We start from the raw sequence: 19,153 nt of genomic DNA, 5'->3' as shown, positions 1-19,153 counted from the left end.
GACTGAGATGGCAGTACAGGGCAATGTGAAAGACAGAGCCATGCGTTGTTCTCTCTGCTTTATCCTATGGGCCTAGGTCAAATAGCTGAGAGCAGAGTGTAATGGTTAAGTCTAATATTTCACATATGACTTTTGAGGAGCACCATGCACTATCGATTTCTTCCATCTAAGCAGAGATTCAGAGAAGCAGCCCTATCGGGAGCCTGGTTTCAATTATGGGCTCCGTAAAGCCCTGTGATAGAGAGCTGACGTGATATACTGCCTGGTAGAGGCCAGGATCCATCCCATCCGCCTGCCTGCTGACGACCCACATGCCATTGTACCAGGTGAACGCTGAGGGAAGTTATATACAGAGATCATCAAGCAAGGACAGGTTTATAATAGAGGACTGTGATATAGTGAGGTGACATAAGATGGTACTCTATCCCAGTACCTAGGATGGCGTCTAGAAATGAATATCGTAAACTTCAGCCTAGAATTGATGAGGGATTCATTCAGCTGTAACCGAAGGTTAAAGACAAGTGGATGTGAAAGTAGTTGAAGAGACTTTGGAGTTCTTCCTCATTTGGAAAAGGAGAGGAAAACAGATATAAAAGAGTGGCAGTTGAATATAAAACTGTCGGTTATTAAAAATGATCTTGGAAATCGTTCCAGTTCCACTACCTTGAAAATCACAGGCCAAGAGCCTCTACAAAAACAATGGTGAAATAAATCAAACTGATTCCGTTTACCTTATCTTCACAATGCTAAAAGACGCATTTGTCACATAGTCAATGGCTACTTTGCTGAGGTCACTAAGTAGGCTTCGCCTCCCGAGCCACTGGCTTGAAGTTAAAGGGTCATGAACTTGCAGGGAACTTCAGGTCGATTTGACTCATCCTCCCATAGATGATCTAAGGCCTGGATATAGTCTAATTACGCCAGTCTCAGTCCTTTCAATCTGACAGTTGAAGTCATGCAATCTTGCTCAATCTCAGCATTTCCAATAACCAAGGGATATTTCCATAGTGATTCCCATCAGTTCTCCTACACAAAAAGACTAAATTCCACATAAGAGACAACTTTACGTGGTTTATCCATGCCACGTTTTAGTATGAAATCGCTACAGGGAGATTAGAAATGGCAATGTGTTTGTCTCAAGTGGGAGCAGGGGCTAGATCCACCAGTCTCTCTCCTTTTCATCTAGATGAGAGCCACTCAATGATATCAGCTGTAGATGGCAAGTGTGCAGTCAAGCCTTTAGTGGCAACAACCAGTCCGTTTCACCCATGTCACCGCAAGTTGGAAGATGTCTTGAGCCAAACTAGATAAACTAGGAATAACCTCAAAAACTGGAGACATTGAATATTGGCAAAATAACCCCAAAGATCTCTTCAATTCTACAAATGAACATGAAGGGGAATTGGGCTTCTGAAAATGACATTTCAAATGACCGTAAGAAAGCTCTATGGCGCGTCCTGAGAGTGCTGATAGCTCCAGATCACCACCACGGGACTGGGGCATATACAGCAGTGCGTCTAAAATGAGGCCATGAACAGCTGTTAGAGCCAGATGTCCGGACCAGTTGTTCAACGGTGGCCGGGGTGGAAGAGGGTTTGGAAAGATACCCTTCCGAGATGCTCCTCCTATACGACAGACACTCCAGAGAGAGAAAAAGTAACAGTCTATGTGAGTTCTGTGCTGGAGTTGGCCAGGCATACTAAACTCAAGGAATTTACAATCAAGGCCATAGTCCACACAGCAGTCCACAAAAGGGAGCAGTTGTCTGTTAAGAGGACGAGCCATACCAAAGCCCTGACCGCTCCGTTTAACCATTAGCGTTTCCCCAGGATATTTTAGTTGTTAATGAAACCTCTTTATTGACCAATTAAATTGATAAGCAGATACAAAACAAAACTTTTGGCCCTACTTTTTTTTGAGTCTCTAGTGATTTACTCTCCCTCTCTTAATTTAAACATTTATTAATTTATTAGGCTACAGGCATTTTAATATGGTTGACATTACAGTGGCATTCCACAATAAGACACAAGCCATCTTCAATCATCTAAAAAAAACGAACTATTCTTACAGATACTTCATTATTTTGGGTCACATTTTTCTTCTGAGCACCTGGACACAATGCAGAATGTTAAGCCCAGGGGCAGGAAATAGGTCACGGTTCCCTGAAGACTAGGCCCACCTCCAGCATCTAGGAAACTTCGACCACCCCTCCCTATCCACCAGCCAGGATGTGCTCCCCTCTCCAGCATCTAGGAAACTTCGACCACCCCTCCCTATCCACCAGCCAGGTTGTGCTCCCCTCTCCAGCATCTAGGAAACTTCGACCACCCCTCCCTATCCACCAGCCAGGTTGTGCTCCCCTCTCCAGCATCTAGGAAACCTCGACCACCCCTCCCTATCCACCAGCCAGGATGTGCTCCCCTCTCCAGCATCTAGGAAACTTCGACCACCCCTCCCTATCCACCAGCCAGGTTCATCTAGGAAACCTATCCATCCACCAGCCAGGTTGTGCTCCCTCTCCAGCATCTAGGAAACCTCGACCACCCCTCCCTATCCACCAGCCAGGTTGTGCTCCCTCTCCAGCATCTAGGAAACTTCAACCACCCCTCCCTATCCACCAGCCAGGATGTGCTCCCCTCTCCAGCATCTAGGAAACCTCGACCACCCCTCCCTATCCACCAGCCAGGTTGTGCTCCCCTCTCAGCATCTAGGAAACTTCAACCACCCCTCCCTATCCACCAGCCAGGATGTGCTCCCCTCTCCAGCATCTAGGAAACTTCAACCACCCCTCCCTATCCACCAGCCAGGATGTGCTCCCCTCTCCAGCATCTAGGAAACCTCGACCACCCCTCCCTATCCACCAGCCAGGTTGTGCTCCCCTCTCCAGCATCTAGGAAACTTCGACCACCCCTCCCTATCCACCAGCCAGGATGTGCTCCCTCTCCAGCATCTAGGAAACCTCGACCACCCCTCCCTATCCACCAGCAAGGATGTGCCCCCTCTCCAGCATCTAGGAAACTTCGATCCCTATCCACCAGCCAGGATGTGCTCCCCTCTCCAGCATCTAGGAAACTTCAACCACCCCTCCCTATCCACCAGCCAGGTTGTGCTCCCCTCTCCAGCATCTAGGAAACCTCGACCACCCCTCCCTATCCACCAGCCAGGATGTGCTCCCCTCCTCTCACGTTAAAAGTCCCTACGACCAGTCAGGAGTATATCTCTGAGTTGATGCCTTTTTCAGATTATTGTCCTCACAGCAGTCCACAAAAGACCTCAGGCCTGATCACATGATTTTATATCCACATTTTTATTTTGTTGGTTCAGTTAACTTGGTGTTCATGAGGAAAAGTAAACATTAATTGGTTGATGATGCCATTGCCAAAAAAACTTACAAGCTAAGGCATATTACTACCCCCCTTGGGGTTTCTCCTACCACAGCTTAGACAAACTCTCTCGTTGAGTTGGCATATGACTACCCCCTTGTGGGCATAGTTGAAAACAGCTCAATTCTGTGTGGATTTCATCGCCTGAGAATGATCTACTCTAAGTTTATGATTTTGAACAAACTATTTTTTTAAGGATTAAAATACAAACATACTCCATTCGACTAAACAATAGAAACTGTTGTGAAGACTGAGCCTACCTTAGGGCAGCTGACTGGCCTGTTTGTATTCATGTGAAACATGCAGAGGGGACTGTTTAAAATGTATTAAAGGTTCTCAGAACAAGGCAGAATGTAATCTCTGTGCTCTGACCTTCAGTTCTGACAGCATATGATCTCATTCCACTGGTCTCTGGAATCACTGATAAAAAAAAACACAACATTTGCAAAGTAGAGTTCTAATCAGTGGAATATTCTGAGATTCTCTGCGTTCTTTAACCTCAGAAGGCTATATAACAGAAACACTGTACAATACATAGGTTAGTGACATGAGTGGATAAGGGAAAAGTCTCTAGAAGAAAAGGGATCGGCATTCCTCTTAAGATGATATAAGTTCAACTGCAAAGACAACATGTTATGTAAAGCATTGAACTGTATCACTACCATTTATTAAACATTAGAGGTTTAAGAATTCAATGTTGACCATTTGAGAAACACAAAACCACATCATCCATTTAATGGCATGCAGAATCCACTCATGTTTTGTTTCTCAACTGATTCTGGCTATTGCCTTTCCAGTTCTTTCAAAGACCGAAGTGGAGACAATAGCTGGCATAGCCAAAAACCCAGCATTCAGACTTACGTTCAGAGAGTGGAGACAATAGCAGGTATAGCCAAAAACCCAGCATTCAGACTTACGTTCAGAGAGCAGGAGGTGAAGTTCTGCCACAAGAGAAATTAAGCCTACCCCATTCTGTTTTCTCAACTGTTGGTCTGTGATGTAATGGGCTGGCCATTCTCAATCCCAACAACTTTATCTAGAGGGGGTGAAGAATGGGGTCATCCAGCAGCCGTGTTGGGAACTGGATAGTGTGTAACCCCAGGAGGAAGACCCCCCATCTGTACAATTTACTCCCGTAGTAAATTGTGAAGCATCTGTGCTTGGGCAAACAGACCTACTGGGACTCCCTGGGCCTCAGATTCAGGGATTCTCCTTTAATGATGTGGAGAGCAAGGAGAAGCCACATGGCTGTGCTAGAACCATCCCACTGCTCTAGGCCCTAGGGGGACAGGGGCCACAGAGCAAGGCTCATGTCTCAATGTCTGCATCAAAAGAAATACATGCATGTTCCTTCTCCCTGGGTCCGTGTAGGCTAACCACTCACACAATATAAAAGCCGGCTTTCTGGTTATTTCTGTTGTGGAAACATTATTTTACAAAAGTTAGGCCAGACTAATGTGTATGAATCTGAATTGTATAGGTCTAACAAAGATTTAAATAAAAACCCAGTTTCAATGTTATTGAAGTATATCTTGTACCTGGAGATTGTTACATTTGTGAAAGAGCTGGCAAAAATATGTGATGTGATTACTATGCCCTTTACTAGTCTTCTCTGACTCAGTCCCTCAAGCACTAGGCCTAGTTACCCAATTAGAACAGCAAACACTCAGCTAGGGAGCTGTTGGTTATTTTCATGTTCATAATGTTAAGTAGGCATTAGAAATGGATTATTGAGTTAATGCTTAAGAAACACTTCCACCAACAAACTACAGTGTGGGGTACCCAACTACAAGTGCCCTTCAATTAGCATAGCCAAGCTGTGTTTACATTGGCATAGCCCCCTAGAACTAATGGATATACCAGAACTGAGCTGACCCTCACAGCCAGACCCATTCTTTTGTGATTTATGTTCTGTTTGTAATAAAGCTGGACGAGGCAGCATTACATTAAATCAGGGGTTTCACCCTTCCTTCTTTACGTCTCATAGCATGAGCCCAAAAAAGGTACTTCTGGAGGCCTTGGGTGTGTGCGTCAAAGGAGTCTATTTAAATTAGTGCTCCTACCAAGAGTTTTCCTTGCAAAGAGTCGGAAGCAAGGGGCACTTTCAGGTAGTGGTGGCAATAGAGAGCAATAGTAATGGAGTATTTGTGTAGGCACTAACTCCGTCATGGCTCATTGGCCAAAGCCTATGGGGAAATGAATGGGGGTTTTGGATAAATGCAGAAAATAAGGTATGTGGTAAACACAGGCTTAGGAGATCTTATACGTTTTGTTCTATAATCTTCACCAGCTAACATAACTTTTGTGAATTTATGTAATCAAAACAAGCACAGAAAGGCTTCAGAATTCAGACATATTAACTAACTGATTATCTCAGAGAGCAAAACGTATTAGATCTCCTAAGCCTGTTTTTCAGCATTTATCCCAAAACCCTATTCTTTCTCACCATACAAATGGCCGAACAACCCAGAGGTAACTCATTTCCGTTTTGTAGGACAACAAGCCGGCAAGCTCTATGTATGAGGAAACCAACAAAGATCAAGAATAATGACTTCAAGCCGAGCTCGTGGGTGAATTCATTTTGAAATTGGAACTCCCTCACCATTTCACACCCTACATGCAGGTGTTCAAATAAATGGCTGGAGTGAAAGTGATGTCACTGCTTAATGACAATGCAAGATCAAAGACCAATTACAAACCACATTTAAAACATTTCAGATAAAACAGCCGACACGAGAAGTTGCAAAACCAGACCGTTCAGAATAAACCAACTTTGTTCTAAAACTGTCACGTCTCATCTTAGAAAAACCCAACTAAAAACTTTGACATAGGCTATAAAGCCTACATTGGTTAAAAGGTAGAATCCTTAGTTGCTACATCCATTTTTGGATAAAATAATGATATATTGGCATACCAATTGATTTAAAAATAATAATAATTTTTACACTAAACAAAAATATAAATTCAACATGCAAAAAAAAGTGTTGGTCCCACGTTTCATGAGCTTAATTTTTTAGATGCACAAAAAGCTTATTTCTCTCACATTTTGTGCACAAATTTGTTTACATCCCTGTTAGTGAAGATTTCTCCTTTTCCAAGATAATCCATCCACCTGACAGGTGTGGCATATCAAGACGCTGATTAAACAGCCTGATCATTATACAGGTGGACCTTGTGCTGGGGACAATAAAAGGCCACTCTAAAATGTGCACAGATGTCTCAAGTGTTGATGGGAGTGTGCAATTGGTATGCTGACTGCAGGAATGTCCACAAGAGCTGTTGCTGAGGAATTTTATGTTAATTTCGCTACCATAAGCCGCCACCCAAGTCCTTTTAGAGAATTTAGCAGTACGTCGAACTGGCCTCACAACGTGTATGGAGTCGTGTGGGTGAGCGGTTTGCTGATGTCAACATTGTGAGCTGAGTGCCCCATGGTGGAGGTTGGGTTATGGTTGGGTTATGGTATGGGCAGGCATAAGCTACAGACAACGAACACAATTGCATTTTATTGATGGCAATTTGAATGCACAATTTGAGACACCATGACGAGATCCTGAGGCCCATTGTCGTGCCATTCATCTGCCACCATCACCTCATGTTTCAGCATGATAATGCACAGCCCCATGTCGCAAGGACCTGAAGACAATTCCTGGAATCTGAAAATGTCCCAGTTCTTCCATGGCCTGCCAACTCACATTAATGCATTGAAAATCCCAAATTGTTTACATAGTCAACTTACACACAGTTCTGACACACACACATACACATTCTACCAGGGGCTTTTCAAAGTCACCAAATCCAGAACAAATTCAAAAAAGCATACAGTATTATATTGAGCCCTTTTATTGCATGGAACTTCCATCTCATATTGCTCAAATAAACAGCAAACCTGGTTCCAAAAAAACAGACAAAGCAACACCTCACGGCACAAAGCCTCTCCCCTATTTGACCTAGAAAGTTTGTGTGTATGCATTGATATCTAGGCTACGTGTGCCTTTTTAAAAATTATGTAGTTCTGTCCTTGAGCTGTTCTTGTCTATTGATGTTCTGTATTATGTTTCATGTTTTGTGTGGACCCCAGGAAGAGTAGCTGCTGCTTTTGCAACAGCTAATGGGGATCCTAATAAAATACCAAATACCCATTGAGCATTTGTAGGATGCTCTGGATTGACGTGTACGACCGTGTGTTCCAGTTCCCGCCAATATCCAGCAACTTTGCACAGCCATTGAAGAGGAGTGGGACAACAATCAACAGCCTGATCAACTCTCTATGTGAAGGAGATGTGTCACGCTGCATGAGGCAAATGGTGGTCACACAGAAACTGACTGGTTTTCTGATCCACAGTCCTACCTTATTTAAGGTATCTGTGACCAACAGATGCATATCTGTATTCCCAGTCATGTGAAATCCATAGATTAGGGCAAAATGAATGTATTTAACGATATGTACATACTACCTCAATAAGCCTGACTAACAGGTGCCTTGCTACTCTTTTTTTCAAATGTCTTTTTACTGTTGTTTTGTTTCTTTCCTAACTACACACACATACCTTCTTTTTTCCGCACCATTGGTTAGAGCTAGTAAGTAAGCATTTCACTGTAAGGTCTACCTGTTGTATTCGGCGCACGTGACAAATAAACTTTGATTTGATTACATTTGACTGATTTCCTTAACTGAACAACACCTCCACTTCGCTGATCCTCAACACTGAGGCTCCACAAGGGTTCATGCTCAGCCCCCTCCTGTACTCCCTGTTCACCCATGACTGCATGCCCAAGCACACCAACTCAATCATCAAGTTTGCAGACGACAACAGTACTAGGCTTAATTACCAACAATGACGAGACAGCCTACAGGGAGGAGGTGAGGGCTCTGACAGTGTGGTGCCAGGAAAATAACCTCTAACTCAACATCAACAAAAAAGGAGATGATCGTGGACATCAGGAAACAGCAGAGGGAGCACCCCCCTATCCACATCGAAGGGACCACAGTGCAGAAGGTGGAAAGCTTCCAAGTTCATCAGCGTACACATCACTGACAAACTGAAATGGTCCACCCATACAGACAGTGTGGTGAAGGTGCAACAGGAGGCTGAAGAAATTTGACTTGACACCTAAAGCCCTCACAAACTTTTACAGATGCACAATTGAGAGCATCCTGTCGGGCTGTATCACCGCCTGGTACTGCAACTGCACCGCCCGCAACCGCAGGGCTCTCCAGAGGGTGGCGCGGTCTGCACAACGCATCACCGGGGGCAAACTACCTTCCCTCCAGGACACCTACAGCACCCGACGCCACAGGAAGGCCAAAAAGATCAAGGACAACAACCACCCAAGCCACTGCATGTTCACCCCGCTATCATCCGGAAGGCGAGGACAGTACAGGTGCATCAAGGCTGGGACCGCATCAAAGCTGGGACCGAGAGACTGAAAATCAGCTTCTATCTCAAGGCCATCAGACTGTTAAATACCTACCCCTAGCACATAAGAGACTGCTGCCCTATACACATAGACGTGAAATCCCTAGTCACTAATGTTGACACATTTTGCATTCCTCATCTCATATGTATATACTGTATTCTATTGTATCAGTCTATGTCGCTCTGACATTGCTCATCCATATATGTACATGTCCTTAATTCCATTCCTGAGAATGGAATTACTTACATGTGTGTATTGGGTATATGTTGTGAAATTGTTAGATATTACTTGTTAGATATTACTGCACTGTCTGAGCTAGAAACACAAGCATTTCGCTCCACCCACAATAACATCTGCTAAACACATTTATGTGACCAATACAATTTGATTGCCTTGAGTTGGGAGCAATCAGCCAACGAAGAAGAAAATGGGAAACTTTAAAATGGAGATGGCCTCTGTGGCGCTTCACATGCTGTCACAGAGGGTATGATGGCACAGATACAAAGATGAGTCCTATCTATCTCTATGGCGCTATCTGCCCTCTAATTGGCTAGAATGGTCCTACCTGATCTCGCCTCCCTTCTGATGCCATGTATTTCTATTGTTAGAGCGGTCAATTGACTGTCTTGTCAATTTAATCTAGCATCCTACGCAAACACATGATGCTTTTTTTCACAGTAGGTAACTAACGTTAGCTAGCAAAGGTTACATGTACACATAACTAGCAATGGCAAGCTAAGCTAGCAAGGCTAGGATGGGCAATGAATGTAATTAGTTGTTGCAGTATATTTTGCCAGCAGTCATAACACAGGGATTATTTAGAACAAAAGAGTAAAAGCGTGTACGGTTTCTTACTTTAGTTCATCCCGACAAAGATGGGTGCTTGCCTGAGTGTAGTTAGTCAATCAAATAGCAGTGTGTGGAAAAACTAGCACCAGACACTATGTGTAAACGATGCGCCTCTAACTTCCGGTAGGCAGCGTTTCTTCCTAATGACTTTCAAAATAAGAGTTGTGCAGAAGTGTCGACTAAGATATAACATTTTTTTTTTTACTCTCATAGCAACTGACCTGAATTAAATAACGAGATAAATTGAAATATTATATATATATATATATATATACAAAAATGAAGATGTATGAATATGTATCAAATTTAATTGTTTCGAAAATCTAAAAAAGAAAAATAGTACCTGTACACTGTACCATGTCTCTTCAGCTAACGTTAGACTCCTTGTCATTGCCAAAGAGACTGGCCTTTCGGCAATCTCAACGTTCAATAGAGTTAAATAGCAATGGCGTCTTTTTGAAGGCACAATTCCGCCATTGCTCATTGCTAGAAATAAAGTTAGTATTTTCCAATGACACATGGACCCTCAAATAGAACAGCAAAGTAAAAAACAAACATTTAGCAAGGCAAGTTGTTGTATTTTGAAATGTAAAATCAAAACTAAGATGTGTTTGGAATTGCAGTATGTATTCACTTTGAGAATTTAGAAAGTAAGCTAGGCATAGCCACAAGAAATAAAGGTGCTGCAGCACCCCCTAAAAAATCAATATGAAAAAAATAAATGAACAAAAATTAGATACAGTACCAGTCAAAAGTTTGGACACACCTACTCATTTAAGGGGTTTTCTTTATTTGTACTATTTTCTACTTTGTAGAATAACAGTGAAGACAAACTATGAATAACACATCATGGAATCATGTAGTAACCAAAAAAGTAATAGAAAATATATTTTGATTTGTTTTTGAGATTCTTCAAAGTAGCCACCTGTTGCCTTTGACAGCTTTGCACACTCTTGGCATTCTTTCAACCAGCTTCACCTGGAATGCTTTTCCAACAGTCTTGAAGGAATTCCCATATATGCTGAGCACTTGTTGGCTGCTTTTCCTTGAATCTGAGGTCCAAATTATCCCAAACCATCTCAATTGGATTGAGGTCAGGTGATTATGGAGGCCAGGTCATCTGATGCAGCACTCCATCACTCTCCTTACACAGACTGAAGGTGTGTTTTGGGGTCATTGTCCTGTTAAAAAACAAATGATAGTCCCACTAAACGCAAAGCAGATGAGATGGTGTATCACTGCAGAATGCTGTGGTAGCCATTCTGGTTAAGTGTGCCTTGAATTTGAAATAAATCACAGTGTCACCAGCAAAGCATCCACACACCTCCTCCTCCATGCTTCATGGTGGGAACCACACATGCGGAGATCATCCGTTCACCTACTCACAAAGACATGGAGGTTGAAACCAAAAATCTCAAATTTAGACTCATCAAAGGACAGATTTCCACCGGTCTAATGTCCATTGCGCGCGTTTCTTGAACCAAGCAAGACTCTTCTTATTGGTGTCCTTTAGTAGTGGTTTCTTTGCAGCAATTCGACCATAAAGGCCTGATTCATGCAGTCTCTTCAGAACAGTTGATGTTGAGATGTGTCTGTGAAGCATTTATTTGGGCTGCAATCTGAGATGTGGTTAACTCTCATGAACTTATCCTCTGCAGCAGAGGTAACTTTGCGTCTTCCTTTCCTATTACGATCCTCATGAGAGCCCGTTACATCAGAGCGGTTTTTGTTACTGCACTTGAAACTTTCAATGTTCTTGAAATTTTCCAGATTGACTGACCTACATGTCTTAAAGTAATGATGGGACTGCTGTTTCTCTTTGCTTATTTGAGCTGTTCTTGCCTAATATGGACTTGGTCTTTTAACAAATAGGGCTATTTTCTGTATACCCACCCCTAACCTTGTCACAACACAACTGATTGGCTCAAACGCATTAAGGGGAAAAAAATCCACAAATTAACTTTTAACAAGGCACACCTGTTAATTGAAATGCATTCCAGGTGACTACCTCATGAAGCTGGTTTGAAGAATCTCCATAAAAATATACTTTGATTTGTTTAACACTTTTTTGGTTACTACAGTACATGATTCCATGTGTCATTTCATAGTTTTGATGTCTTCACTATTATTGTACAATGTAGAAATTAGTTTTAAAAAATAAACCCATTAATGAGTAGGTGTGTCCAAACTTTTGACTGGTACTATATATATATATATATATATATATATATATATATATATATATATACACTGCTCAAAAAATAAAGGGAACACTTAAACAACACAATGTAACTCCAAGTCAATCACACTTCTGTGAAATCAAACTGTCCACTTAAGAAGCAACACTGATTGACAATACATTTCACATGCTGTTGTGCAAATGGAATAGACAACAGGTGGAAATTATAGGCAATTAGCAAGACACGCCCAGTAAAGGAGTGGTTCTGCAGGTGGGGACCACAGACCACTTCTCAGTTCCTATGCTTCCTGGCTGATGTTTTGGTCACTTTGAATGCTGGCGGTGCTTTCACTCTAGTGGTAGCATGAGACGGAGTCTACAACCCACACAAGTGGCCCAGGTAGTACAGCTCATCCAGGATGGCACATCAATGCGAGATGTGGCAAGAAGGTTTGCTGTGTCTGTCAGCGTAGTGTTCAGAGCATGGAGGCGCTACCAGGAGACAGCCCAGTACATCAGGAGACGTGAAGGAGGCCGTAGGAGGGCAACAATCCAGCAGCAGGACCGCTACCTCTGCCTTTGTGCAAGGAGCACTGCCAGAGCCCTGCAAAATGACCTCCAGCAGGCCACAAATGTGCATGTGTCTGCTCAAACGGTCAGAAACAGACTCCATGAGGGTGGTATGAGGGTCCGACGTCCACAGGTGTGGGTTGTGCTTACAGCCCAACACCGTGCAGGACGTTTGGCATTTGCCAGAGAACACCAAGACTGGCAAATTTGCGACTGGCGCCCTGTGCTCTTCACAGATGAAAGCAGGTTCACACTGAGCACATGTGACAGACGTGACAGTCTGGAGATGCCGTGGAGAACGTTCTGCTGCCTGCAACATCCTCCAGCATGACCGGTTTGGGTCAGTCATGGTGTGGGGTGGCATTTCTTTGGGGGGCCGCACAGCCCTCCATGTGCTTGCCAGAGGTAGCCTGATTGCCATTAGGTACCGAGATGAGATCCTCAGACCCCTTGTGAGACCATATGCTGGTGTGGTTGGCCCTGGGTTCCTCCTAATGCAAGACAATGCTAGACCTCATGTGGATAGAGTGTGTCAGCAGTTCCTGCAAGAGGAAGGCATTGATGCTATGGACTGGCCCGCCCGTTCCCCAGACCTGAATCCATTTGAGCACATCTGGGACATCATGTCTCGCTCCATCCACCAACGCCACGTTGCACCACAGACTGTCCAGGAGTTGGCGGATGCTTTAGTCCAGGTCTGGGAGGAGATCCCTCAGGAGACCATCCGCCACCTCATCAGGAGCATGCCCAGGTGTTGTAGGGAGGTCATACAGGCACGTGGAGGCCACACACACTACTGAGCCTCATTTTGACTTGTTTTAAGGACATTACATCAAAGTTGGATCAGCCTGTAGTGTGGTTTTGTGACTCCAAATCCAGACCTCCATGGGTTGATATATTTGATTTCCATTGATAATTTTTGTGTGATTTTGTTGTCAACACATTCAACTATGTAAAGAAAAAAGTATTTAATAAGAATATTCCATTCAGATCTAGGATGTGTTATTTTAGTGTTCCCACATACATACATACATACATACATACATACATACATACATACATAAAAAAGTAGTGCAGTGGGCCTTTTACTAGTCCTGTATTGGCGGACCAATATAGCCTTCTGTAGCACAGCCCCAAAATGTTTTTCATTGCCGCAATACATCTGTTTATTGCATAAATCATGCATGCATTGGATTGCAATGCTGGTAAAATCATCCAGTCCAGTTTAATTTATTACAGTGTAGACTATACCAAGTGTAGGCTATGACATGTGGTCAGCGGCCGATCAAATTAGTGGCACAAAGTCTGCAGGGGGTACAGATTAGTTGTCTATGCATTCTAAAAGGAAAAGGTTCATGATGTAAAATATAGGGGATTGAAACTGAGGGAACCCCTATAAGATCTTCAAAGAACCCCATTTAATGGATCCTCAAATAACCTTGTAGTGAAATACATAACAATAACATTATTTTAGTTCCCAGTGTATATGCTTTTAGTGTCAAAGCAGAATTTAAATATGTAAACTCCCAGCAGAGCCCCAAGTCCATTGGATATATCCTCTGGCGTATTGATGTTCTTCTTACCCATAGCCAGAATGAATCCCAAAAAATTTAATTATACAGATTATTAACAAAACATGCAAACATGCACACAACAGTATTCATACCTTGATTTTTGTGGTAAATGTGAATGGAAAAAACACTTGTCATACACATACCGTGTCCATAATGTGGAGGCCTACAGGATATTCACTGAAGAGGTAAGGGAGAAGAATGCTAAATGTGATCTGCATAACATACCAATAGACATACCTTTGTATGCCTCCTCCTCTGTTTAACTGCAGACAGACAAAAGTGAGTAGCTCAGTCATCTACACCCAATATAGCGAGCCTTCAACATATTATTATAGCTTACATTTTCTAATTTCTTTGTGGATTGAGATCCACTGAATTGTGTCCATTTTCTGTTTTAGAAGGATTTGCACACGTAAAATAGATGGTATCATAAAACAATAATATAGATCATACAAGGGACAAACCTTACACTCTAAAAAATAAAAAGCTTCCTGGAGTATCCTTTAGGGGTTCTTCAAATTTAAACTGTGGGGGAACCCCTATAAGATTAACAAAGAACCCTTTAAAGGGTTCTTCACAGAACCCCTTTTTATGGATCCTTGAAGAACCTTTCAGGGTATATTTTAACTACCCCCTATACTTTTTAGTATTGTTAGTAGTAATAATAATACACATAATATTTTAGTTGTCAGTGTTTATGATTTTAGTTGCAAAGCAGAATAAAAATATCAAAATATGAGGTAAACTCCCAGCAGAGCCCCAAGTCCAATGGGTATATCCTCTAGCATGTTGATGCTTTCTGTATCCATAGACAGAATTATTTTGCAGTGGATGGTGACCAAGTAGGTTTCCTGTCTTATTCAGAGGTGTCGGGAGGGTGACATCTGTGAATCCCCAAAACAGTATTTATATAGACGATTAACAAAAACATGCACACGACCGTATTCATACCTTGGTTTTTGTGGTAAATGTGAATGAAAAGTTTTGATAATGGTTCATACACATACCTTGTCCATAATGTAGAGGCCTATGGGATATTCATGGGAGAGTTAAGGGAGGATGGTAAATTTTATCTACATAACATACCTTGGTACGCCTTGTCTTTATACCTGCAGACAAACGTGAGCAGTTCAGTCATCTGCTTGTCTTTATACCATCTTACCTCTATTGCAGAATTGTCAAAGTCAAAGATTTGCATATAAAAACAGCAGTTCAGTCATCTGCACCCAATATAGCTAGCCTTCAACATATTCTTATAGCATACATCTTACCTCTATTGATTGATATCCATGGAATTGTCTAATTTTAGTCAAAGATTTGCATATAAAAACAGATGGTATCATCATAAAACAATATCAATTTAGATCATACAAGGGACAAACCTTACCTTAAATTGAGATCTTAAGTGCCTTCACCTGCTGTCCTTTCAAATCCAAATGTTTTAGTTGGGCAGTTAGGTTCCTGCAAGAACCCCCACCAACTAAGGTGGTTCCTTGATGAACCCCACCTACTATTGGGTTCTCGGAAGAACCATTTGGGGGCAGTTTTCAGTGCCAAGTATCTTAAGGTTCTTCGGAGAACTATAAGGATCTTAGAAGAACCGTTGTTGAACCACTAATTTTTAAGTGTGATGCAGTTGCATTTTGGCTTCTGCCCAGATGGATGAAGCCAGCCACCGGTTACAGACCTAACACAGATCTTACTTGGGATGGTGTGGTGCACATTTTTTATTTATTTGACCATGCCAGTCATTTATGAACATTTGAACACCTTGGCCATGTTCTGTTATAATCTCCACCCGGCCCAGCCAGAAGAGGACTGGCCACCCCTCATAGCCTGGTTCATCTCTAGGTTTCTTCCTAGGTTTTGGCCTTTCTAGGGAGTTTTTCCTAGCCACCGTGCTTCTACACCTGCATTGCTTGCTGTTTGGGGTTTTAGGCTGGGTTGCTGTACAGCACTTTGAGATATCAGCTGATGTACGAAGGGCTATATAAATATATTTGATTTGATTTTTTAGATGAGGGAGCACAGAAAATGTAAATGCCATTTTTTCCTCAATCAAAATTTGTACCGAAAGACCGTCCTATGGGTTTTCACTCCAACCCGTTGTAACTAACCCATTTCATTTTATAAACCAGCTAATTATTAGAATCAACTGCGCTAGATTAGGGTTAGCATGAAATGTACATCCTGTACCATCCTGATAGCTCTCCAGGAACAGGGTTGGAGATATAAAATATGCATAAAACACATCCTCCAATTGTATCGTTTGCCTATGTTCACACATATCGTCTCAAGGAAATTTTATATTTTCAATACCCTCAAACACCAAATTAGGCATACCTAATTTCAATATAGGCCATGATCACTGGCAATCGCGAATGATAATTATTCACGTTTTACCGGTGAAACTGCATCTGCATGCCTATCATTTGATTGATTTCAATACATTTCATGGGAATAGCCTATGCATTTCCATCTTCTTGAACTACTGTCTCGCGAGTTACAGCAGATGACGTTAAATATTTGCCTTTCTTGTATATTGTTTCAATCAAAGCATACAATATATACTGCATTGTGGCTCAGTTTTGGCGCATGATATATATATATATAATTTTATTATTCAGCTTCAGCTAACCATCCTAACATTTCATTCGAAATGAGATGTTTTGGGGTTTTAGGCCTGCTATGCTATTCAGTTGTTATATAAAATACTAACTAATCGTTGTGTGACCTTACAAGACATTGATTCAGCTTTGATCTAACTTTACTAAACAAGCACCATAGTGAGAAGTGATCATCTATTTGTAATAATAAGTGATGAGTAGGACTATTAGTCATAGGACACAGATCTTAATGAGATATTTTAAATGAGGAGTGCCCTTAGTTGTTCAAAAAGGGCAGCGCTAAATAAACTGATTTGATTAGCTTGAACATATGGTTGCAATATACCCGTCACAGAATAAAAGAAAACAGAGGGCTGAACTATCAATTCATTTAATTGATTTGCTTAGATTTAATCAAATCAATTGACCAAGTTGTGAACATAAGTCAGAATTGCAGAGAATTCATTTTAAAACAGCCATAAAAATCAAGCTTTTGGTGTGGTGTATTCATGCATCTCAAACTATAACCTAAATGTATTATTTCTTCCAACTTGTCCCAATTAACATTTCCAATTAAATCATCCTGACATAGCCTACCCTAACTGGCCCTGCGTCTCAACCAATAGTCAATATAGGCTAAAGATTCCAAGCAGGGCTACCGCAACTTCCAGAGACGGTGAGGCTCTTAGGCTTTACGGTGGCCACTGGTTTGGGTGTCCTCGGCAGAATGGTGTCACGGTAACCAAGTGGTCACATATCGTTCAGGGTTCCACTGCGCAAGAGCAGGTTGGTGGAGTGTTATGAACATCAAGGCACAGGTAAAAAAAATAAAAAAATCTCAACGTTCTATTGTTGTCAAATCTCCAATGGGCCTCTGCAGTGCACACATGTAACCTACAGATCATCCTCATTCGCCAGAGAGAATACAGGGAAGAACGGATTAGCTAAAGAGACTGGTACCAGGTTTCCAGTCAAAATTCATTTTTTTTTTTAAAGATAGTGATAGACAATGTTAGCAGTGCGATTAGGTTTCAAATCAGATGTTAAGAGAAATTTTATTAATCCTGTATGTGGGGGTTTATGACTGTGGCAACTAGTGACGACCCTGGTACCCAAGCTAAAATAACACTGGCAGTCCAACCGCTTTTAAATTTGGAGTCTTCCTGAAAAATCAAATAAGACTGAGTGAAAAACAACTATTTTTGCAAGTATTAACAATTTAAATTGAGTTAGGTGAATTATACTAAAGGTTTTATAATTACATTTACATTAAAAGCAAGCACACACATACAGTATCTACTCCAATAAAAGTTGCTCTGCCTCCTCAAGAGCCTTCTCCGTTTCTTCAACTTCCAAGGAGAAATTATCCCTCTCCTGCACGAGATGCTCCCGAGCCTCCAAGAGATCCTTCATGGACTTTTGAACTTCCTGGAAATTAACAAACAATGACCATTTCCTCAAGCTCTAGCTTGAACAGACATACCAGAGGTTCCCGATGGGCAAGTGCCTTTGAGAGCTTAATGTCTTAAGCTCTCAAAGGCACTTGCCCATCGGGAATACACACAGGATTAATTATGCTTATGTCAAAGATAATGAACTTACTGTTAGTTGTGCACTTTGTTCTGTTGCCATGTCACCAAATGTCCACAGTTCACTTAACAGATCCCGGGATATATTCTGCATCATAGGAGATTTTTTAAAATGAGGTCTACAACCATAAAAATAAATCGCTACATACAATTACAAAGCCAGGTTCCTGCAAACAAGGTCCTCTGTAACATTTGAGTCTAAAGGCATTTTCACACAGATTTGTGCTATAGTTCGAATCAGAGTTTGATTATTTGATACATTGTATTTTTTCCCCCATTTGGTCTGGTTGGTTTCACAATGCCAAGTGTCCATGCAAGTAATTTGTTTATTGGACAAAAACGCTCACCTTAAATCCATCTATGATTATCATGAAGCTCACTTGTGCGTCCCAATCTTCAAATTACTTTCATATGGGGGGAAAAAATGCAATAGCCACTCTAACCGCAATGTGAATAGGATATATTCAGTAGCCTATATAGCTGGTACAGCCCCCCCAGTCTCCTCTAACCTGCATCGAATGCACTCAAATGCGCTGCTACTAAAAATAATGTTTCAGAGATATCAAGTTATGATGCTGCAAGCATTTCATCAAATGCTCACAGCCAACAATACTGCATGACTGGTTATTTTCCTGTGTTTGGTCCGAACTGCATTCTCACCTGCAGCGAACAGCCCCACTCTACGAATTGAATCGGAGCACCCTGTTAGCGAACCCCGGTGCGTTGTTTAGTGCCCTCCAGAGTGCGGATAGATTCACAACAGTCCAAACGAACTGAACTAAGGGGGTAAATGCACCAAAGTTGGAAAAAAAAATGTACCAAACAAATCTGGTGTGAAAGCCTCCTAAGTAATGACAGACTGTTCAATGATATTGATGAAAAAACAAGTGAAAGTCCTTACCACCACCACGCGTTGTTGATCCTCATTTTGCGGTGCAGATTCTCTAATTCTCTCTCCCAAAACTGAGAAATAAAGTCATAA

The 19,153-nt window shown here is 41.8% G+C and overlaps 1 protein-coding gene across 1 annotated transcript in view; it reads right to left on the bottom strand.

The window, feature by feature from the left end:
• The window catches only part of LOC135505901 (protein dispatched homolog 1-like), a 73,048-nt gene extending 63,296 nt beyond the window's left edge, over window positions 1-9,752 (bottom strand). The window contains exon 1 of the mRNA XM_064925118.1: window positions 9,660-9,752. The gene's annotated coding sequence lies outside the window, so the exon portion shown is untranslated. The remainder of the gene's footprint in view (window positions 1-9,659) is intronic.
• Window positions 9,753-19,153: the final 9,401 nt, after the last annotated feature.

Source organism: Oncorhynchus masou, chromosome 19 (genome assembly GCF_036934945.1).
Source record: "Oncorhynchus masou masou isolate Uvic2021 chromosome 19, UVic_Omas_1.1, whole genome shotgun sequence".
NCBI classification, from domain to species: domain Eukaryota; kingdom Metazoa; phylum Chordata; class Actinopteri; order Salmoniformes; family Salmonidae; genus Oncorhynchus; species Oncorhynchus masou.
The sequence above is the reverse complement of the archived record's forward strand: the minus strand, read 5'-3'. Positions and strand labels throughout refer to the sequence as shown.